Source organism: Panulirus ornatus, chromosome 55 (genome assembly GCF_036320965.1).
Source record: "Panulirus ornatus isolate Po-2019 chromosome 55, ASM3632096v1, whole genome shotgun sequence".
NCBI lineage: Eukaryota > Metazoa > Arthropoda > Malacostraca > Decapoda > Palinuridae > Panulirus > Panulirus ornatus.
The window spans coordinates 9935549-9958940 of record NC_092278.1 but is presented as its reverse complement, the minus strand read 5'-3'; positions in this window follow the sequence as shown (position 1 = coordinate 9958940).

Below are 23392 nucleotides of genomic sequence, written 5' to 3'. Positions count from 1 at the left end.
TTATGTTGGTTACATTACAATTAAAGTCATAGTGGCAGGGTAACTATATTTTCATGGCTGGATCATTTTGTTATGACGATTTTATTGTATTTGTGAGTATATTCTCATGGTTACTGTGTTGCCGTAATTTCTATATTGTCCTGGACACTACATATCCTGAAATCTATATTGTCATATCAGTTATATGATCATGGTAGCTTTATTGTCATAGTGAATATCTTGTCGTCGTGACTATATTATCATAATGACTAAATTTTCAATGGAAATATGTTGACATGAGGGCTATATTTTCATGATATTCATAAAGTCATTGAAAGATTACTATCAACGTGACTCTAATAGCCTGGCGATTGATGTATATCGTGACATTATTGCCACGATAGCTGCATTGTCATGGTGGCTATATTGTCGTTTCCTGTATTTTCAATGTTACTCTTTTGTGAAGATTGCTTTATTGTCATTGTAGCTATAGTGTCATGGGGAATATATTTTCGTAGTAGCAGTATTGTCATTATGAACATATCGTCATTTTGGCTGTCTGCTCATTTTGGTTGCATTGGAAAGATTTACATATCGTCACCTTGTCTATATTGGCAAGGTGATCTCTTTATATTTGCAATATTGTCATTTTTTTAATCATGTATATTTTTTCATGAGTAATACTTTATCTTGATAACTATATCATTAAAGTGAAAGTATATTGTCATGGTGACTATATTGTCATTATAACTACAATCTCTTAGTGGCTATATTGCTAAGATAACTACATGTTACTACATTTTCAATGTAGCTTATTTAATGGTGTTGATTTACCCTTGGAGATATATCATTATAAAAACGGATATTTCATTTTGTTTAAATTATGAGGTGAATACATTGTCATGATATGCTATATTGTTATAGTTTCAGTACTGTCACGGTGAATGTATATTATGTTGGGTACATTACAACGGAAGCCATAGTGGCAGGGTGGCTATATTTTCATGGTTTGATCATTTTGTTATTAGTATTTTATTGTATTTTTGAATGTATTGTCATGGTGACTGTGTTACCATAATTTCTATATTCTCTTTTGATTTATTAAATTGATGGCAATATTGTCATAGAGACTGTATTGTCATGTTGCCTGTATGGTCATCATGGTTGTCTTGTCATCGTGACTCTATGGTCATGATGGCTATACACTCATTAAGATTACATTCTTATTTTAACTATATTGCCATCATGGCTTTTTGTCAGAGTAAGAGGCTATATGTTTCCTATGATCCGAAAGCGACTATTTTTCACGGTATATATATTGTCTGGTGGCTATATTGACGTTGTGAACATATTCTGAATGTTTCTTTAATGTTGCGTTGACTACATTGTTATATCAGTTATATGGCCATGGTGGCTTTGTTGTTATAGTGAATATATTGTAGTTGTGACTATACTATCACAATGGCTAGATTGTCATGGGAAATATGTTGATATGGATGCTATATTCTGATGATACTTTTATGGTAATTGTAAACATTTTTTCAAGTTTACTCTAATGTCAGAGTGATTGATTTATGTTGTAACATTATTGTTATGGTGGCTGTACAATCATGGTGGCTATTTTGTCGTTTGATGAATATGGCTTTAATGTCTGTGTAGCTATACTTTCATTGGGAACAAATTTTCATAGTGACGCAATTTTCATTGTGAAATAAAGTCATTTTGTCGATCTTCTAATTTGGGTTACATTGCTATGTCATATATATCGTCACCTTGGCTTTATTGGGAAGGTGATTTTTTTTATAGGTGGTATATTGTCATTTTTAAATCGTTCATATTCTGTTATAAGCGATTTATTTTCATGATACCCAGTTCATTTAGGTGAAAATATTGGCATGGCGACTATATTGTGTTTATGACTGTAATCGTATGATAACAATATAGGGACATTGATATATAGGCAACATGAAAAGACAATCACCCCCTTGTAATGAAACAAAAAATAACAAATAGCCATCATTGCAATAAATTCTTTTAACAATATATCCGCCATGGCAATATAGTTACCATATCAATATAATCTTAATGGAAATATGACTACCATGACCATATAGACACGATGACAATACAACCACCAAGACAATACAGGAACCTTGACATTACATTATGACAATATAGCCACCAATTCAACAAATCAAATAACAGTATAGATAATATGGCAACAGTCACCATGACAATATACACACAAGTGGAATATAATCGACATAACAAAATGAATATATCATGAAAATATAGCCACTCTGCCACTATGGCTTCCATTGGATTATAGCCAAAATAATAATACATATACAATGACATTCCTGAAACCATAACAATATAGCATATCACGACAATGTAGTCCCCTAATGATTTAATCAAATTGAGAATCTCGTTTTATAATGATACATCCTCAAGGGCAAACCCAACACCAATATAAAAGCTACCGTTAAAATGTACTCACCATGACATTATAACCATCATGATGAAATAGACACCATGACAATAAAGTTACTTTGGCAAGGTATCCAACATGATATCATTGTCATAATAACAATATAGTAAAAATGCCAATATATAGTTAACGGAATGTTATAGTTATCATGATAATGTATCACTTACGACAAAAAATGTAAGAGTAAAAAAATGAAAATATAGCAACCGTAAAAAAAAATCGCGTTGCTAATATAGCCAAGGTGATGATAGATATATATGATAGAAATGTAACCAAACTAAGGAGATGGCCAAAATGACAGTATGTTCATAATGACAATAATTCCACTATGAAAATATATTCTCCATGACACTATAGGTACACTGACAGTAAAGCTATCTTCGCAAAAGCGTAAAATTAAAATACAGCAAACTACAATATACCCACCATGGCAATCCAGCCATCTTGACAATAATATCACGATATAACTCAATCACCAGGACAATAGAGTCACCTTGACAGTAATCTTACCATGAGTTTACAAATATCATGAAAATATAGCCCCCATGTCAAGATATTTTCTATGGCAATTTAGCCATTATGAAAATATAGTCACGACGACAATCTATTCACTATGACAATAAAGCTACCATGATCATATAACTGATATGACAATATAATCAAAGCAAAAATATAGAAACATTTAACTTATATTCACAATGGCTATATAACCACCTGACAATATAGATACTGTTAATAGATAGTCGTTTTCGGATAATAGCAAAAATATACACTCCAGGACCATATAGTCACTGTGAAAAAACAGTGACTCAGACAGGATTTATCATCATGATTTGCTCATAACATTATAGCTGTAATGGAATTGTAGTCAACATGAAAATTTTTTTTTTTTTTCGCTTTGTCGCTGACTCCCGCGTTTGCGAGGTAGCGCAAGGAAACAGACGAAAGAAATGGCCTAACCCACCCCCATACACATGTATATACATACGTCCGCACACGCAAATATACATACCTACACAGCTTTCCATGGTTTACCCCAGACGCTTCACATGCCTTGATTCAATCCACTGACAGCACGTCAACCCCGGTATACCACATCGCTCCAATTCACTCTATTCCTTGCCCTCCTTTCACCCTCCTGCATGTTCAGGCCCCGATCACACAAAATCTTTTTCACTCATCTTTCCACCTCCAATTTGGTCTCCCTCTTCTCCTCGTTCCCTCCACCTCCGACACATATATTCTCTTGGTCAATTTTTCCTCACTCATTCTCTCCATGTGCCCAAACCATTTCAAAACACCCTCTTCTGCTCTCTCAACCACGCTCTTTTTATTTCCACACATCTCTCTTACCCTTACGTTACTTACTCGATGAAACCACCTCACACCACATATTGTCCTCAAACATCTCATTTCCAGCACATCCATCCTCCTGCGCACAACGCTATCCATAGCCCACGTCTCGCAACCATACAACATTGTTGGAACCACTATTCCTTCAAACATACCCATTTTTGCTCTCCGAGATAATGTTCTCGACTTCCACACATTCTTCAAGGCTCCCAGAATTTTCGCCCCCTCCCCCACCCTATGATCCACTTCCGCTTCCATGGTTCCATCCGCTGCCAGATCCACTCCTAGATATCTAAAACACTTCACTTCCTCCAGTTTTTCTCCATTCAAACTCACCTCCCAATTGACTTGACCCTCAACCCTACTGTACCTAATAACCTTGCTCTTATTCACATTTACTCTTAACTTTCTTCTTTCACACACTTTACCAAACTCAGTCACCAGCTTCTGCATTTTCTCACATGAATCAGCCAATGAAATCATCTCAATGAAATTAAACATTACAATATAGTTACCATAATCATACACCAATTACGGTTATATAATCAGCAGGTTGACATGAACAAGATCATAGAGTAAAATGATGAGATGATATCCATTCACTTACACTTACAATACCACATAAGGTTTCATCAAAATATTATCATTATCATATAATCACAACAGTATTGTCCCTAATTATAAAATATATCCCGAAAGACAAAATTAACCATAACGATATAGCCATCAAGTTGATATAGCGTCCAAGATAATGTAGCCAGGACGGCATTATATTGAAAGTAAGAATACAACCACCATGCCAATGTCTTCACCATGACAATGTAGCTACCATGAAAATATAGTAACCTTGACTAGATAGCTACCATGATAAAATATACAATTGAAAAATATCCACAGGAAGAGTTTAGCTGCTAAAACACTGTATCCCCATGCCAATATCGCCTAAATGTTGTTATTGCCATCATGATAATATAACGCCAGAAAAGAAATATATATACCCACTACTCGACAATATAGCTATTCTGACAATATTGCCAACATAAAAAGACAGTCACCTCCTTGTTATATAACAAAAATGACAAATAGCCATCATGGCCATATAGTGATTTAAAAATACAGCCACTATGGTAATATAGTTACCATAACAATGTGATCTTAACGACAATGTAGCCAACATGACTATATAGTCACGTTGACAATACAACCACCGTGACAATACAGATAACATGACAGTACCGTCTCTAAGACAATATTGCCATCAATTTGACAAATTATATGGCAATATAGATATTATGGCAACATAGTCACTATGACAATATACTCAGATATGCAATATAATCGCCATGATAAAATTATCCTACCATGAAAATATAGCCACCTACCATTTTGGTTTCCATTGCAATGTAGAAACAGTAATAAAAGATTTACCATGACAGTAATGAAACCATAACATTATAGCATATCATGGAAATGTAGTCGTCAAATAATTTGATCAAAATGACAATTTCTCTTCTATAATGGTATATCCTCATGGGCAATATCAACACCATTAAAAAAGCTTCGACGAAAATACAGTCATTATGGCATTATAAAAATCATGATAAAAAAGTCACCATGACAATATAGTTATCTTGGCAATATAGCCACTGTTACATTATAGTCATGATAATATAGTCGCTATGACAATATTGTCACCATAAAAATATAATCATCATGATAATATTTCGCTCATGACAAAGTATGCAAGAGTTAAATAATGACAATATATCACCTATAAAAAGATCACCTTGCCAATAAAGCTAAGGTGACGATATATACATAATAGCAATGTAACTAAAATGAAAAGATAGCCAAAATGACGGTATGGTCATAATGACAATACTGCCACTATGAAAATATGTTCCCCATGACACTATAGCTACACTGACAACAAAGCCATATTCACAAAAGACCAACATTGAAAATACACCAAACAAGAATATAGCCACAATCATAGTTCAGCCAATATGAAAATAATGTCACGATACAAATCATCACCATGTCATTAGTCGCCTTGATAATAAACTTGCAATGACTATATAAATATCATAAAAATATAGCCTCCATGTCAACATGTCTCCCATGATAATCTGGCCATTATAATATATTCATGACGGCAATTTATTCACTATAAAAATATAGCCACAGTGATCATGTAACTGATGTGACAATACAGTCAAAGAAACAAAAAAGAAATATACAAATCATATTCACTATGGCAACATAACTACATGACAATATAGATACTGTGACAAATAGTCGCTTTTGAATCATAGCAAACGTACAGCCGGCAGGACAACATAGTCTCTATGAGAAAATAGCCACCAAGACAGGATATATCATTTTGATATAGACACCTTGACAGTATAGACCATAAAACAATGTAACAATCATGAAACTGTTCCTGCAAAATCATTATAGGTGTCATGAAGTTTTAGTCAACATGACAAAATTTAGTCAACATGAAAAAATTTAGTCAACATGACAAAAAATCATAATGAAATACCATCGGCATTACAATATAGTTACCACAATCATAGACCAATCATGATCATATAATCCGCAGTTTGACATAAACAATATCACAGTATAAAAACCATGACAGTATAAGTGACATGATGATATGATATCCATACACTTACACTTACAATACCAAAGAAGCCGCCATGAATATATTGTTATCATGATCATATAATCACAACAATATTGTAGGTAGTGACAAATATATCCATACCGACAAAATTAATCAAAGCAATATAGCCATCAACTTGTTATAGCGAACAAGATAATATAGCGAGCATTGTATTGAGAATTACAATACAGCCACCGTGCCAATGTCGTCACCATAAGAAGACAGGATTTATCATCACAATACAGTCACCTTGACAGTATAGCCAATAAAACAGTGGAACAACCATGAAAATGTACCTACTATAACGATATAGCTTACATGAAAATATAGTTACTATGACAAATTCATTACAATGAAATACAAACGATATCACATTATGGTTTCGATAATCATTCACCAATCATGATCATATAAGATAAAACCTTCAAAACAAAGGAAGGGTAACGACAACGCAGGGAGGAGTAGGTACAACCTAGCGCTGAAAGACGACAGCAGTTCCGTACATCTCGGTAGCTGGTGCGCGACTGTAATCAGGTGACTACATTGTCATAATATGCTATATTGTCATGGTTTCAGTACCGTCGTAGTGAACGTATTATTATGTTAGCTATATTGCAGAGGCAGGGTGGCTAAATTTTCATGGTAGGATAATTTTGTTATCGCGGTTATATTGCATTTGTGATAATACTGTCATGGTGACTGTGTTACAGTTATATCTATGTTATCATTTAATTTATTGAAGCGATTGCAATATTGTCATAGAACCTCTAATGTCATGTTGCCTGTATTGTCATGATGGTTGCATGTCATCTTGACTATATAGTCATGTTGGTTATATTCTAATTATGATTACATGGTTATGGTAACTATATTGCCATGGTGACTATATTGATAGGTGACTAAATTGCCATGATAGCTATTTTTCATTTTTGTTATACTGTAAGGAGGTGACTGTCTTTTCATATTGAAAATATTATCAGGGTAGCTATATTGTTAACTATATTATTGTGGTGCTTATTTTCTTTTTCTGGTGGTATATTGCCATGAGCCTAGACTAACATTATGGCGATATTGGCAAATAAACTGTTATTGTGGATATGTTCCATGGTATTATATTATCATAGTAGCTACATTGTCAATGTTACTATATTTTTATCCATTCTCATGGTGACGATATTGCCATTGTGGCTGTATTGTTATTTTCAATATAATGCCATCCTAACTACATTATCTTGGTCGCTATATTTACTTGCTGGCTATATTGCTATAGTTAATTTTGTCGTTGGGGATATATTTTGTCATTAACTACAATTTTGTTTTAATCATATGATCATGATAACAATATTTTCATGGCGGCTTATTTGGTAATGTGAGTGCAAGTGTATGGATATCATATTATCATATCACTATATTGTCATGGTTTCATACTGTGATGGTGTTTATGTTAGCCTCCTGATGATATTATCATGATTGATACATGATTGTGGTAACTAAATTGTAGTGGCGATTATATTTCATTGTGACAATTTTTTCATGTTGCCTGAATTTTCATGGTAGCTATATTGTTATGGCAGGTACATTTTTATTGTTGTTATATTGTTTTATCGGCTATACAGTCAAGGTGACTATATCTTGATTAAAAATCTTGTCTTAGTCGCTATTTTGTCATGGACACTATATTGTCCTGGACCATTTATGTTTGCTATGATCCGAAAGAGACTATTTCGTCACAGCATCAATATTGTCAGGTGCTTATATTGCCATAATGAATATAATTTGAAGGCTTCCTTATTGTTGCGTTGACTGTATTGTCATATCACTTATATAATCATGGCTATATTGTTATAGTGAATATATTGCCGTCTTGACTATATTATCATATTGGCAAATTGTCATGGTAAGTATGTTGACATGGAAGTTTTATTTTCTTGATTTTTATATAGTCAGTGAATTATATCGTGACATTATTGGTACAGTGGCTGTATTTTCATAGTGGCTATATAGTCGTTTGCTGTATTTTAACTGTTACTCTTTTGTGAAGATTGCTTTATTGTCATTGTAGCTACAGTGTCATGGGGGATACATTTTCATAGCAGCAGTATTGTCATTATGAACATACCGTAATGTTGGCTATCTACTCATTTTGGTTATATTGCGAAGATTTACATATCGTCACCTTGGCTATATTGTCAAGGTGATCTCTTTTATAGTTGCTATGTTGTCATTTTTTTTAGTCATGCATATTTTTTCATAAGCGATACATTATCGTGATAACTTTACTATTAAGGTGACAGTATATTGTCATTGTGACAATGTTGACAATATGACTATAATCTCTTAGTGGCTATATTGCTAAGATAACTATGGTGACTATTTCATGATGATGGTTATAAGGACAGTTTGACTGCATTTTCATTGTAGCATATTTAATGGTGTTGATTTTGCGCTTGAAAATATATTATAAAAACGAAAATTTCCTTTTTTTTAAATTATCATGTGAATATATTGCCATGATATGCGATATTGTTATTGTTTCAGTACTGTCATGTTGAATTCATTTTATGTTGGTTACATTACAATTAAAGTCATAGTGGCAAGGTAACTATATTTTCAGAGTTGGATCATTTTGTTATGACGATTTTATTGTATTTGTGAGTATATTCTCATGGTTACTGTGTTGCCGTAATTTCTAAATTGTCCTGGACACTACATATCCTGAAATCTATATTGTCATATCAGTTATATGATCATGGTAGCTTTATAGTCATAGTGAATATCTTGTCGTCGTGACTATATTATCATAATGGCTAAATTGTCATAGGAAATATGTTGACATGAGGGCTATATATTCATGATATTCATAAAGTCATTGAAAGATTACTATCAACATGACTCTAATAGCCTGGCGATTGATGTATATCGTGACATTATTGTCACGATAACTTCATTCTCATGGTGGTTATATTGTCGTTTCCTGTATTTCAATGTTACTCTTTTGTGAAGATTGCTTTATTGTCATTGAAGCTATAGTGTCATTAGGAATATATTTTCTTAGTAGCAGTATTGTCATTATAAACATATCGTCACTTTGGCTACCTGCTCATTTTGGTTACATTGCGAAGATTTACATATCGTCATCTTGGCTCTATTGGCAAGGTTATCTCTGTATAGTTGCTATTTTGTCATTTTTTTATCATATATAATTTTTCATGAGTGATACATTATGTTGATAACTATATCATTAAAGTGAAAGTATATTGTCATGGTGACTATATTGTCATTATGACTACAATCTCTTAGTGGCTATATTGCTAAGATAACTACATGTGACTACATTTTCATTGTAGCTTATTTAATGGTATTGATTTACCCTTGGAGATATATCATTATAAAAACGGATATTTCATTTTGTTTAAGTTATGAGGTGAATACATTGTCATGATATGCTATATTGTTTTAGTTTCAGTACTGTCATGGTGAATGTATATTATGTTGGCTACATTACAATGGAAGCCATAGTGTCAGGGTGGTATTATTTTCATGGTTTGATCATTTTGTTGTTAGTATTTTATCGTATTTTTGAATTTATTGTCATGGTGACTGTGTTGCCATAATTTCTATATTGTCATTTGATTTATTAAATTGATGGCAATATTGTCATAGAGACTGTATTTTCATGTTGCCTGTATGGTCATCATGGTTGTCTTGTCATCGTCATGGTCATGATGGCTATACTGTCGTTAAGATTACATTCTTATGGTAACTATATTACCATCATGCTTTTTGTCAGAGTAGCTATATTGTTAAGTTAGTTATCTTATTGTGGTGGGTATTTTTTTCCGTTTTTTATATTGCCATGATGGCTATACTAGAATTTTGGCAAAATTAGCATGGTAATATAGTGTTCGCAGCCCAACTGTTGTTTTGGACATTTTTTCATGGGAATACATTATCATGGTACCTACATTGTCAAGGTTACTATATTTCATGCAAGCTACATTGTAAAGATAACGATATTGGCATGTTCAAAATAACGCCATCCTGGCTACATTATCTTGGTCGCTATATCAACTTGATGGCTATATTGCTAAGGTCAATTTCATCGTTGGGGATGTATTTTGTCTTTACCTACAATTTGGTTGTGATTATATGATCATGATAATATTTCTATGACGGCTTATTTGGCATCTTGAATGTATCTGTCTGGATATCATATCATCATGTAACTTAGTCTGTCTTGCTTTTAAACGGTGACGGTGCTTATGTGAAAATGCTGATTACATTATCATTATTAATGTATGATTATTGTAATTATATAGCAATGGCAATATCTTTTTTGATCATTTTGGTATGTTGACTTCATTTTGATAGTAGTTTTATTGGTATGACAGGTACATTTTCATGGTTCTGATATTGTTTTATAGGCTATACTGTCAAGGCGGCTGTATAGTATTGATAAATTCTGTTTTGGACGCTATTGTCTCCTGGACACTATATACAATTAGTGGCTATATGTTTCCTATGATCCGAAAGCGACTATCTTATCACGGGATCTATATTGTCAGGTGGCTATATTGACGTTTTGAACATATTCTGAATGTTTCTTTAATGTTCCATTGACAATATTGTTATATCAGTTATATAGCCATGGTGGCTTTCTTGTTAAAGTGAATATATTGTAGTTGTTACAATACTATCATAATGGCTACATTGTCATGGGAAATATGTTGATATGGATACTATATTCTCATGATACTTTTATGGTAATTGTAAAAATGTTTTCAAGTTTACTCTAATATCACAGTGATTGATTTATGTTGTAACATTATTGTTATGGTGGCTGTACAATCATTGTGGCTATATTGTCGTTTGATGTGTTTTCAATGTTACTATTTAGTGAATATGGCTTTAATGTCAGTGTAGCTATACTTTCATTGGGAACAAATTTTCATGCCGACGCAATTGTCATTATGAAATAAAGTCATAATGGCTCTCACCTAATTTGGGTTACATTGCCATGTTATATATATCGTCTCCTTGGCTATATTGGGAATGTGATTTTCTTTATAGGTGGTATATTGTCATTTTTTTTAATCGTGCATATCCTGGTATAAGCGATATATTATCATGATACCCATATCATTAAGGTGAAAATATTGACTGGCGACTATATTGTGTTTATGACTGTAATCTTATGATAACAATATAGGTAGCCTGATATATAGGCAACATGAAAGGACAATCACCCCCTTGTAATATAGCAAAAAATAACAAATAGCCATCATGGCAAAATATTCATTTAACAATATAGCCACCATGGCAATATAGGTACAATATCAAAATAATCTTAATGGAAATATAACTACCATGACCATATAGACACGATGACAATACAACCACCAAGACAATACAGAAACCATGACATTACATTATGACAATATAGCCACCAATTCAACAAATCAAATGACAGTATAGATATTATGGCAACAGTCACCATGACAATATACACACATGTGGAATATAATCGACATAACAAAATGATTATATTATTAAAATATAGCCACTCTCCACTATGGCTTCCATTGGAATATAGCCAACATAATAATACATATACAATGATATTCCTGAAACCATAACAATATAGCATATCACGACAATGTAGTCCAATAATGATTTAATCAAAATGAGGATCTCGTTTGATAATGATACATCCTCTAGGGCAAACCCAACACCAATATAAAAGCTACCGTGAAAATCTGGTCACCATGAAATTATAACCATCATGATGAAATAGACACCATGACAATAAAGTTACATTGGCAAGATATCCAACATTATATCATTGTCATAATAACAAAATAGTCAAAATGCCAATATATAGTTACCGGAATGTTATAGTTATTATGATAATGTATCACTTACGACAAAAAATGCAAGAGTAAAAAAATGAAAATATAGCAACCGTAAAAAAAGATCGCGTTGCTAATATAGCCAAGCTGATGATATATATATATATATATATATATATATATATATATATATATATATATATATATATATATATATATATATATATATATATATATATATTTTTCATACTATTCGCCATTTCCTGCGTTTGCAAGGTAGCGTTAAGAACAGAGGACTGGGCCTCAGAGGGAAAACCCCACCTGGCCCCCCCTCTCCGTTCCTTCCTTTGGAAAAAAAAAAAAAAAACGAGAGGGGAGGATTTCCAGCCCCCCGCTCCCTCCCCTTTTAGTCGCCTTCTACGACACGCAGGGAATACGTGGGAAGTATTCTTAATCCCCTATCCCCATGGATAATATATATATATATATATATATATATATATATATATATATATATATATATATATATATATATATATATATATATATATATATATATATTATCCATGGGGATAGGGGATTAAGAATACTTCCCACGTATTCGCTGCGTGTCGTAGAAGGCGACTAAAAGGGGAGGGAGCGGGGGGCTGGAAATCCTCCCCTCTCGTTTTTTTTTTTTTTTTTTTTCAAAAGAAGGAACAGAGAATTGGGCCAGGTGAGGGTATTCCCTCAAAGGCCCAGTCCTCTGTTCTTAACGCTACCTCGCTAATGCGGGAAATGGCGAATAGTTTGAAAGAAAGAAATATATATATATATATATATATATATATATATATATATATATATATATATATATATATATATATATATGATAGAAATGTAACCAAAATAAGGAGATGGCCAAAATTACAGTATGTTCATAATGACAATAATTCCACTATGAAAATATATTCTCCATAACACTATAGGTACACTGACAGTAAGGTATCTTCACAGAAGCATAAAATCAAAATACAGCAAGCTACAATATAGCCAACATGACAATACGGCCATCTTGACAATAATATCACTATATAACTCAATCACCAGGACAATAGAGTCACCTTGACAGTAATCTTACAATGACTTTATAAATATCATGGAAATATAGACCCTATGTCAAAATATTTGCTATGACAATTTAGCCATTATGAAAATATAGTCACGATAACAATCTATTCATTATGACAATAAAGCTACCATGATCATATAATTGATATGACAATAAAATCAAAGCAGAAATATAGAAACATTCAACTTGTATTCACAATGGCAATATAACCACCTGACAATATAGATACTGTTAACAGATAGTCGTTTTCTGATCATAGCAAAAATATAGACTCCAGGACGATATAGTCTCTGTGAAAAAACAGTGACTCAGACAGGATTTATCATCATGATATGCTCAGAACATTATAGCTGTCATGGAATTGTAGTCAACACGACAAAATTATCACAATGAAATAAAACGACATTACAATATAGCTACCATAATCATACACCAATCATGAATATATAATCATCAGGTTGACATAAACAAGATAATAGTGTAAAGTCCATGACAATTTAAGTGACATGATGATATGATATCCATTCAATTACACTTACAATACCACACAAGTTTTCATGAAAATATTATCATGATCATATAATCACAACAGTATTGTCACTAATTACAAAATATATCCCAAAAGACAAAAGTAACCATAACAATATAGCCATCAAGTTGATATAGCGACCAAGATAATGTAGCCGAGACGGCATCATACTGAAAGTAAGAATACAACCACCATGCCAATCTCTTCACCATGACAATGTAGCCTACCATGAAAATATAGTAACCTTGACTATGTAGCTACCATGATAAAATATGCAATTGAAAAATATCCACAACAAGAGTTTAGCTGCTAAAACACTATATCGCCATGCCAATATCGCCAAAATGTTATTATTGTCATCATGATAATAAACCGCCAGAAAAGAAATATATATACCTACTACTCGACAATATAGCTATTCTGACAATATTGCCAACATGAAAAGACAGTCACCTCCTTGTTTATATAACAAAAATGACAAATAGCCATCATGGCGATATAGTGATTTAACAATACAGCCACTATAGTAATATAATTACCATAACAATGTGATTCTAAGGACAATGTAGCCAACATGACTATATAAGTCACGATGACAATACAACCACCGTGACAATACAGATAACATAACAGTACCGTCTCTAAGACAATATTGCCATCAATTTGACAAATTATATGACAATATAGATATTATGGCAACATAGTCACCATGACAATATACTCAGAAATGCAATATAATCGCCATGATAAAATGATCATACCATGAAAATATAGCCACCTACCATTTTGGTTTCCATTGCAATGTAGAAACAGTAAGGAAAGATTTACCATGACAGTAATGAAACCATAACAGTATAGCATATCATGGCTATGTAGTCAGCGGATAATTTAATCAAAATGACAATTTCTCTTCTATAATGGTATATCCTCATGGGCAGTATCAAGTCCATTAAAAAAGCTAATACGAAAACACAGTCATTATGACATTATAAAAATCATGATAAAAAAGTCACCATGACAATATTGCTATCTTGCCAATATAGCCACTGTGACATTATAGTCATAATGATAATATAGTCGCTATGACAATCTTGTCACCATAAAAATATAATTATCATGATAATATTCCACTTATGACAAAGAATGCAAGAATTAAATAATGACAATATATCACCTATAAAAAGATCACTTTGCCAATGATATATACATGGTACGATATATACATTATGATATGGTGACGATATATACATACAGCACTGTAAATAAAATGAAAGGATAGGCAACATGACGGTATGGTCATAATGACAATACTGCCACTATGAAAATATGTTCCCCATGACACTATAGCTCCACTGACAACAAAGCCATATTCACAAAAGAGCAACACTGAAAATACAGCAAACGAGAACATAGCCACTATCATAGTTCAGCCACCATGATAATAATGTCACGATACAAATCATCACCATGTCATTAGTCACCTTGATAATAAACTTACAATGACTATATAAATATCATGAAAATATAGCCTCCATGTCAACATGTGAACCTTGATAGTCTAGCCATTATGATAATATAGTCATAACGGCAATTTATTCACTATAACAATATAGCCACAGTGATCATATAACTGATGTGACAATACATTCAAAGAAGCAAAAAAGAAATATACAAATCATATTCACTATGGCAGTATAACTACATGACAATATAGATACTGTGACAAATAGTCGCTTTTGAATCATAGCAAACATATAGCCGGCAGGACAACATAGTCTCTATGACAAAATAGCGACCAAGACAGGATATATCATTATAATAGAGACACCTTGACAATAAAACAATGTAACAATCACGAAACTGTACCAGCCAAAACATTAAAGATGTCATGAAATTTTAGTCAACATGACAAAATTATCATAATAAGATATCATCGGCATTAAAATATAGTTACCATAATCATAGACAAATCATGATCATATAATCAGCAGGTTGACATAAACAATATCACAGTATAAAAACCATGACAGTATAAGTGACATGATGATATGATATCCATACACTTACACTTACAATACCAAAGAAGCCGCCATGAATATATTGTTATCATGATCACATAATCACAACAATATTGTAGGAAGTGACAAATATATCTCCGACAAAATTAATCATAGCAATATAGCCATCAACTTGTTATAGCGACCAAGATAATGTAGCGAGCATTGTACTGAGAATTACAATACAGCCACCGTGCCAATTTCGTGAACATGACAATAGAGCTACCATGAAAATATAGTAACGTTGATAATGTAGTTGCCATGGCAAAATATTCAAGATAGAAAATACCCAAAACATATCCACAACAAGAGTTTAGCTGCTAAGACGATATATCACTATGCCAATATCTCTAAAATGTTAGTATAGCCATCATGGCAATATATCAACAGAAAAAATATTTATCACAAAGATATAGCTAACTTGACAATATACTACTCTCACAATATATGTAACATTAAAAGACAGCCACCTCCTTCAAATATAAAAGAAAAAAATGACAAAAAGACATCATGGCAATATGGTAACTAAACAATATAGCCATCATGGCAATATGGTAACCAAATAATATGGCCATCATGGCAATATGATTACCGTATCAATGTATTCTTAATGGCAATATAGTCACCATGTCCTTATCGTCACGAAGACAATACAACTACCATGAGAATACAGAAAACATCAAAATACAGTCTCTAAGATAATATTGCCACTAATTGAACAAGTTAAATGACAATATAGATATCGTGGCAACACTATCACGATGACAATATACTCAGAAATTTTATATAATCGTCATTACAAAATGATCCTACCATGAAAATATAATCACTCTGCCACTATGGCTTCCATTACAATATAGACACAATAACAAAACATTCACCACAATAGTACTAAAACCATAACCATATAGCATATCATGACAATAGAGTCACTTGCTCATTTAATGAAAAATAAAAATTTCGCTTCAATTATGTTATAACCTCGGGGACAAAACTTTATACACCATTAAAAGCTGCCATGAAAATACAGTCACTATGACATAAATATCATGATAGAATAGTGACCAAGGCAATATAGCTACTCTGAGATTATAGTCATTATGACAATAGAGTCGCTATTAAAATACAGTCACCTTAATGATAAAATCATGGAAATGATATATCGATTGTGACAAAATATAAATGATTAAAAAATAACAGTATAGCACCTATAAAAAAGATCACCTTGCCACTATAGTCAAGGTGACGATAAATACATCATAGGAATGTAAAGAAAAAGATATGACAACCAGAACGACGGTTTGTTCATAATGACAATACTGCAGCTATGAAAATATGCTCTTCACGATTCTCCAGCTTCACTGACAATAAAGCCATCTTCATAAAAAGAGTACTATTGAAAAAATAGAAAACGACTATACAGCCATCAAGACAGTACAGCCACCATGACAATAATCTCTCGATATAAATCAATCGCCAGGACATAAGCGTCAACTTGATGATAAATATACAATGAGTACATAAACATCATGAAAATATAGCGTCCATATAAATATATTTGTCGTGAAAATATAGCCTCCATATGAATATCTTTAAAATGACAGTTTCGCCATTCTGATAATATAGTCAAAATGCTAATATATTCACCATAACAATAAAGTCACCATGATCACATAAATGATATGACAATATAGTCAACGCAACAATAAAAGCATTCATAAATTATATCCACTCTGAGAATACAGCCACATGAAAATATAGATACTGTGACAAAATAGTCATTTTTGGATCATAGCAAACATATAGCGTCCAAGAGAATATAGTCTCTATGACAAAATAGCGAAGAAGACAGGATTTATCATCACAATACACTCACCTTGACAGTATAGCCAAAAAAAGAGTGGAACAACCATGAAAAACTACCTACCATAACAATTTAGATTACATGAAAATATAGTTACAATGACAAATTCATTACAATGAAATACAAGCGATATCACATTATGGTTTCGATAATCATACACCAATCATGATCATATAAGATAAAACCTTCAAAACAAAGGAAGGTTAGCGACAACGCAGGTAGGAATAGCTACAAACTATCTCTGAAAGACGATAGCAGCTCCTTACACGTCTGTAGCTGTTGCGCGACTGTCATCAGGTGACTACATTGTCATGATATGCTATATTGTCATGGTTTCAGTACTGTCGTAGTGAATATATAATTATGTTAGCTATATTGCAGTGGCAGGGTGGCTAAATCTTCATGGTAGGATAATTTTGTTATCGCGATTATATTGCATTTATGATAATACTGTCATGGTGACTGTGTTCCAGTAATATCTATATTATCATTTAATTTGTTGAAGCGATTGCAAGATTGTCGTAGAGACTCTAATATCATATTGCCTGTATTGACATGATGGTTGCATGTCATCTTGACTATATGCTCATGTTGGTTATATTCCAGTTATGATTATATGGTTATGGTAACTATATTGCCATCGTGACTATATTGATAGGTGACTACATTGCCATGATAGCTATTTTTCATTTTTGTTATACTGTAAGGAGGTGACTGTCTTTTCATAAAATATATCATCAGGGTAGCTATATTGTTAAGTTACCTATATCATTGTGGTGCTTATTTTCTTTTTCTGGTGGTATATTGCCATGATGCCTAGACTAAAATTTTGGCGACATTGGCATGGTGATATAGTGTCTTAGGAAATAAACTGTTATTGTGGATATGTTCCATGGGATTTTATTACCATAGTAGCTATAATGTCAGTGTTACTATATTTTCATGGTAGCTCCATTGTCATGGTGATGATATTGCCATTGTGGCTGTATTGTTATTTTCAATATAATGCCATACTAACTACATTATCTTGGTCGCTATATTTACTTGCTAGTTATATTGCTATGGTTAATTTTGTCGTTGGGGATATATTTTGTCATTAACTACAATTTTGTTTGAATCATATGATCATGACAACAATATTTTCATGGCGGCTTATTTGGGAATGTGAGTGCAAGTGTATGGATAGCATATTGTCATGTCACTATATTGTCATGGTTTTCATACTGTGATGGTGTTTATGTCAGCCTCCTGATGATATTATCATGATTGTTATATGATTATGGTAACTAAATTGTAATGGCGATTTTATTTCATTGAGACAATTTTTTCATGTTGCCTGCATTTTTATGGTAGCTATATTGTTATGGCAGATACATTTTTATTGTTGTTTCATTGTTTTATCGGCTATATGTAAAGGTGACTATATCTTAGTTAAAAATCTTGTCTTGGTCACTATTTTGTCATGGACACTATATTGTCCTGGAGCCTATATGTTTGCTATGATCCGAAAGAGACTATCTTGTCACAGCATCAATATCATATCACTTATATGATCATGGCTATATTGTTATAGTGAATATATTGCCGTTTTGACTATATTATCATATTGGCTATATAGCTATAGCTATATAGACGTTTCCTGTATTTTCACTGTTACTCTTTTGTGAAGATTGCTTTATTGTCATTGTAGCTATAGTGTCATGGGGGATACATTTTCATAGCAGCAGTATTGTCATTATGAACATACCGTCATGTTGGCTATATACTCATTTTGGTTATATTGCGAAGATTTACATATCGTCACCTTGGCTATATTGTCAAGGTGATCTCTTTTATTGTTGCTATGTTGCCATTTTTTTTAGTCATGCATATTTTTTCATAAGCGATTCATTATCGTGATAACTTTACTATTAAGGTGACAGTATATTGTCATTGTGACAATGTTGACATTATGACTATAATCTCTTAGCGGCATATTGCTAAGATAACTATACTGTCATGGTGACCATTTCATGATGATGGTTATAATGACAGTTTGACTGCATTTTCATTGTAGCATATGTAATGGTGTTGATTTTTCCCTTAAAGATATATCATAAAAACGAAAATTTCCTTTTTTTTAAATTATTATGTGAAATATTGCCATGATATGCGATATTGTTATAGTTTCAGTACTGTCATGTTGAATGTATATTATGTTGGTTACATTACAATTAAAGTCATAGTGGCAGGGTAACAATATTTTCATGGTTGGATCATTTTGTTATGACGATTTTATTGTATTTGTGATTATATTCTCATGGTTACTGTGTTGCCGTAATTTCTATATTGTCCTGGACACTATATATCCTGAAATCTATTTTGTCATATCAGTTATATGATCATGGTAGCATTATTGTCATTGTGAATATCTTGTCGTGACTATATTATCAAAATGGCTTAATTGTCATAGGAAATATGTTGATATGAGGGCTATATTTTCATGATATTCATAAAGTCATTGAAAGATTACTATCAAGGTGACTCTAATAGCCTGACGATTGGTGAATATCGTGACATTTTTGTCACGATAGCTGCATTGTCATGGTGGCTATATTGTCGTTTCTGTATTTTCAATGTTACTCTTTTGTGAAGATTGCTTTATTGTCATTGTAGCTATAGTGTCATGTTGAATATATTTTCGTAGTAGCAGTATTGTCATTATGAACATATCGTCATTTTGGCTATCTGCTCATTTTGGTTACATTGCGAAGATTTACATATCGACACCTTGGCTATATTGGCAAGGCGATCTCTTTATAGTTGCTATATTGCCATTTTTTTTAATCATGTATATTTTTTCATGAGTGATACATTATCTTGATAGTTATATCATTAAAGTGACAGTATATTGTCATGATGGCTATATTGTCAATATGACTACAATCTCTTAGTGGCTATATTGCTAAGATAACTACATGTGACTACATTTTCATTGTAGCTTATTTAATGGTGTTGATTTACCCTTGGAGATATATCATTATAAAAAGGGATATTTCATTTTGTTTACATTACGAGGTAAATGCATTGTCATGATATGTTATATTGTTATAGTTTCAGTACTGTCATGGTGAATGTATATTATGTTGGCTACATTACAATGGAAGCAATAGTGTCGGGGTGGCTATATTTTCATGGTTTGATCATTTTGTTATTACTATTTTATTGTATTTTTGAATATATTGTCATGGTGACTGTATTGCCATAATTTTTATATTGTCATTTGATTTATTAGATTGATGGCAATATTGTCATAGAGAGTGTATTGTCATGTTGCCTGTATGGTCATCATACTTGTCTTGTCATCCTGACTCTATGGTCATGATGGCTATACTGTCATCAAGATTACATTCCTATGGTAACTATATTGCCATCATGGCTTTTTGTCAGAGTAGCTATATTGTTAAGTTAACTAATTTATCGTGGTAGGTATTTTTTTTTCTTTTGGTATATTTCCACGATGGCTATACTAGAATTTTGGCAAGATTAGCATGGTGATATAGTGTTCGCAGACCAACTGTTGTTTTGGACATTTTTTCATGGGAATACATTATCATGGTACCTACATTGTCAAGGTCACTATATTTCATGGAAGCTACATTGTAACGATGACGATATTGGCATGGCGGGTGTATTGTTATGTTCAATATAACGCCATCCTGGCTACATTATCTTGGTCGCTATATCAACTTGATGGCTATATTGCTACGTTCAATTTCATCGTTGGGGATGTATTTTGTCTTTACCTACAATTTGGTTGTGATTATATGATCATGATAATATTTCTATGACGGCTTATTTGGCATCCTGAGTGTATCTGTCTGGATATCATATCATCATGTAACTTAGTCTGTCATGCTTTTAAACGGTGATGGTGCTTATGTGAAAATGCTGATTACATTATCATCATTAATGTATGATTATTGTAACTATATAGCAATGAGAATATCTTTTTTAATCATTTTGGTATGTTGACTTCTTTTTGATAGTAGTTATATTGGCATGGCAGGTACATTTTCATGGTTCTGACATTGTTTTATAGGCTATACTGTCAAGGCGGCTGTATAGTATTGATAAATTCTGTTTTGGACGCTATTGTCTCCTGGACACTATATACTTTAGAGGCTATATGTTTCCAATGATCCGAAAGCGACTATTTTGTCACGGTATCTATATTGTCAGGTGGCTATATTGACGTTGTGGACATATTCGGAATATTTTTTTAATGTTGCGTTGACTATATTGTTATATCAGTTATATGGCCATGGTGGCTTTGTTGTTATAGTTAAAAATATTGTAGTTGTGACCATACTATCATAATGGCTAAATTGTCATGGGAAATATGTTGATATGGATGCTATATTCTCATGATACTTTTATGGTAATTGTAAAAAAATATTCAAGTTTACTCTAATATCACAATGATTGATTTATGTTGTAACATTATTGTTATGGTGGCTGTACAATCATGGTAGCTATATTGTCGTTTGATGCGTTTTCAATGCTACTATTTAGTGAATATGGCTTTAATGTCAGTGTAGCTATACTTTCATTGGGAACAATTTTTCATAGTTACGTAATTGTCATTATGAAATAAAGTCATTTTGGCTATCTTCTTATTTGGGTTACATTGCTATGTTATATATATCTTCACCTTGGCTGTATTGGGAAGGCGACTTTTTTTATATAGTCATTGTAAGTTTATTATCAAGGTGACTAATGACATGATTATGATTTGTATCGTGACATTATTATCATGGTGGCTGAATATGATGGTTTCTATATTCTCGTTTGCTGTATTTTCAATGTTGCTCTTTTGTGAATATGGCTTTGTTGTCAGTGTAACTATTGTGTCATGGGGAACATATTTTCATAGTGACAGTATTGTCATTATGACCATACAGTCATTTTGGCTATCCTTTCATTTTAGTTACATTGCTATAATGTATATATCGTCACCTTACCTATATTGCCAAGGTGATCTTTTTATAGGTGATATATTGTCATTATTTAACTCTTTCATACTTTGTCAAAAGCGAAATATTATCATGATAATTATATTCTTATGATGACAATATTGTCATAGCGACTATATTATCATTATGACTATAATGTCACATTGGCTATATTACCAAGATAACTATATTGTCATGGTGACCTTTTTATCATGATTTTTATAATGTCATAATGACTGTATTTTCGTGGAAGCTTTTTTAATGTAGTTGATATTGCCCTTGAGGATATACCATTATAGAAGAGAAATTGTCATTTTGATTAAATTATTTTTGACTACATTGCCATGATATGCTATACATGATATGCTATACTAAATCTTTTATTACAGTTTCTACATTGCAATGGAAACCAAAATAGTAGGTGGCTATATTTCCATGGTAGGATAATTTCATCACGGCGATTATATTGCATTTCTTAGTATATTGTCATGGTG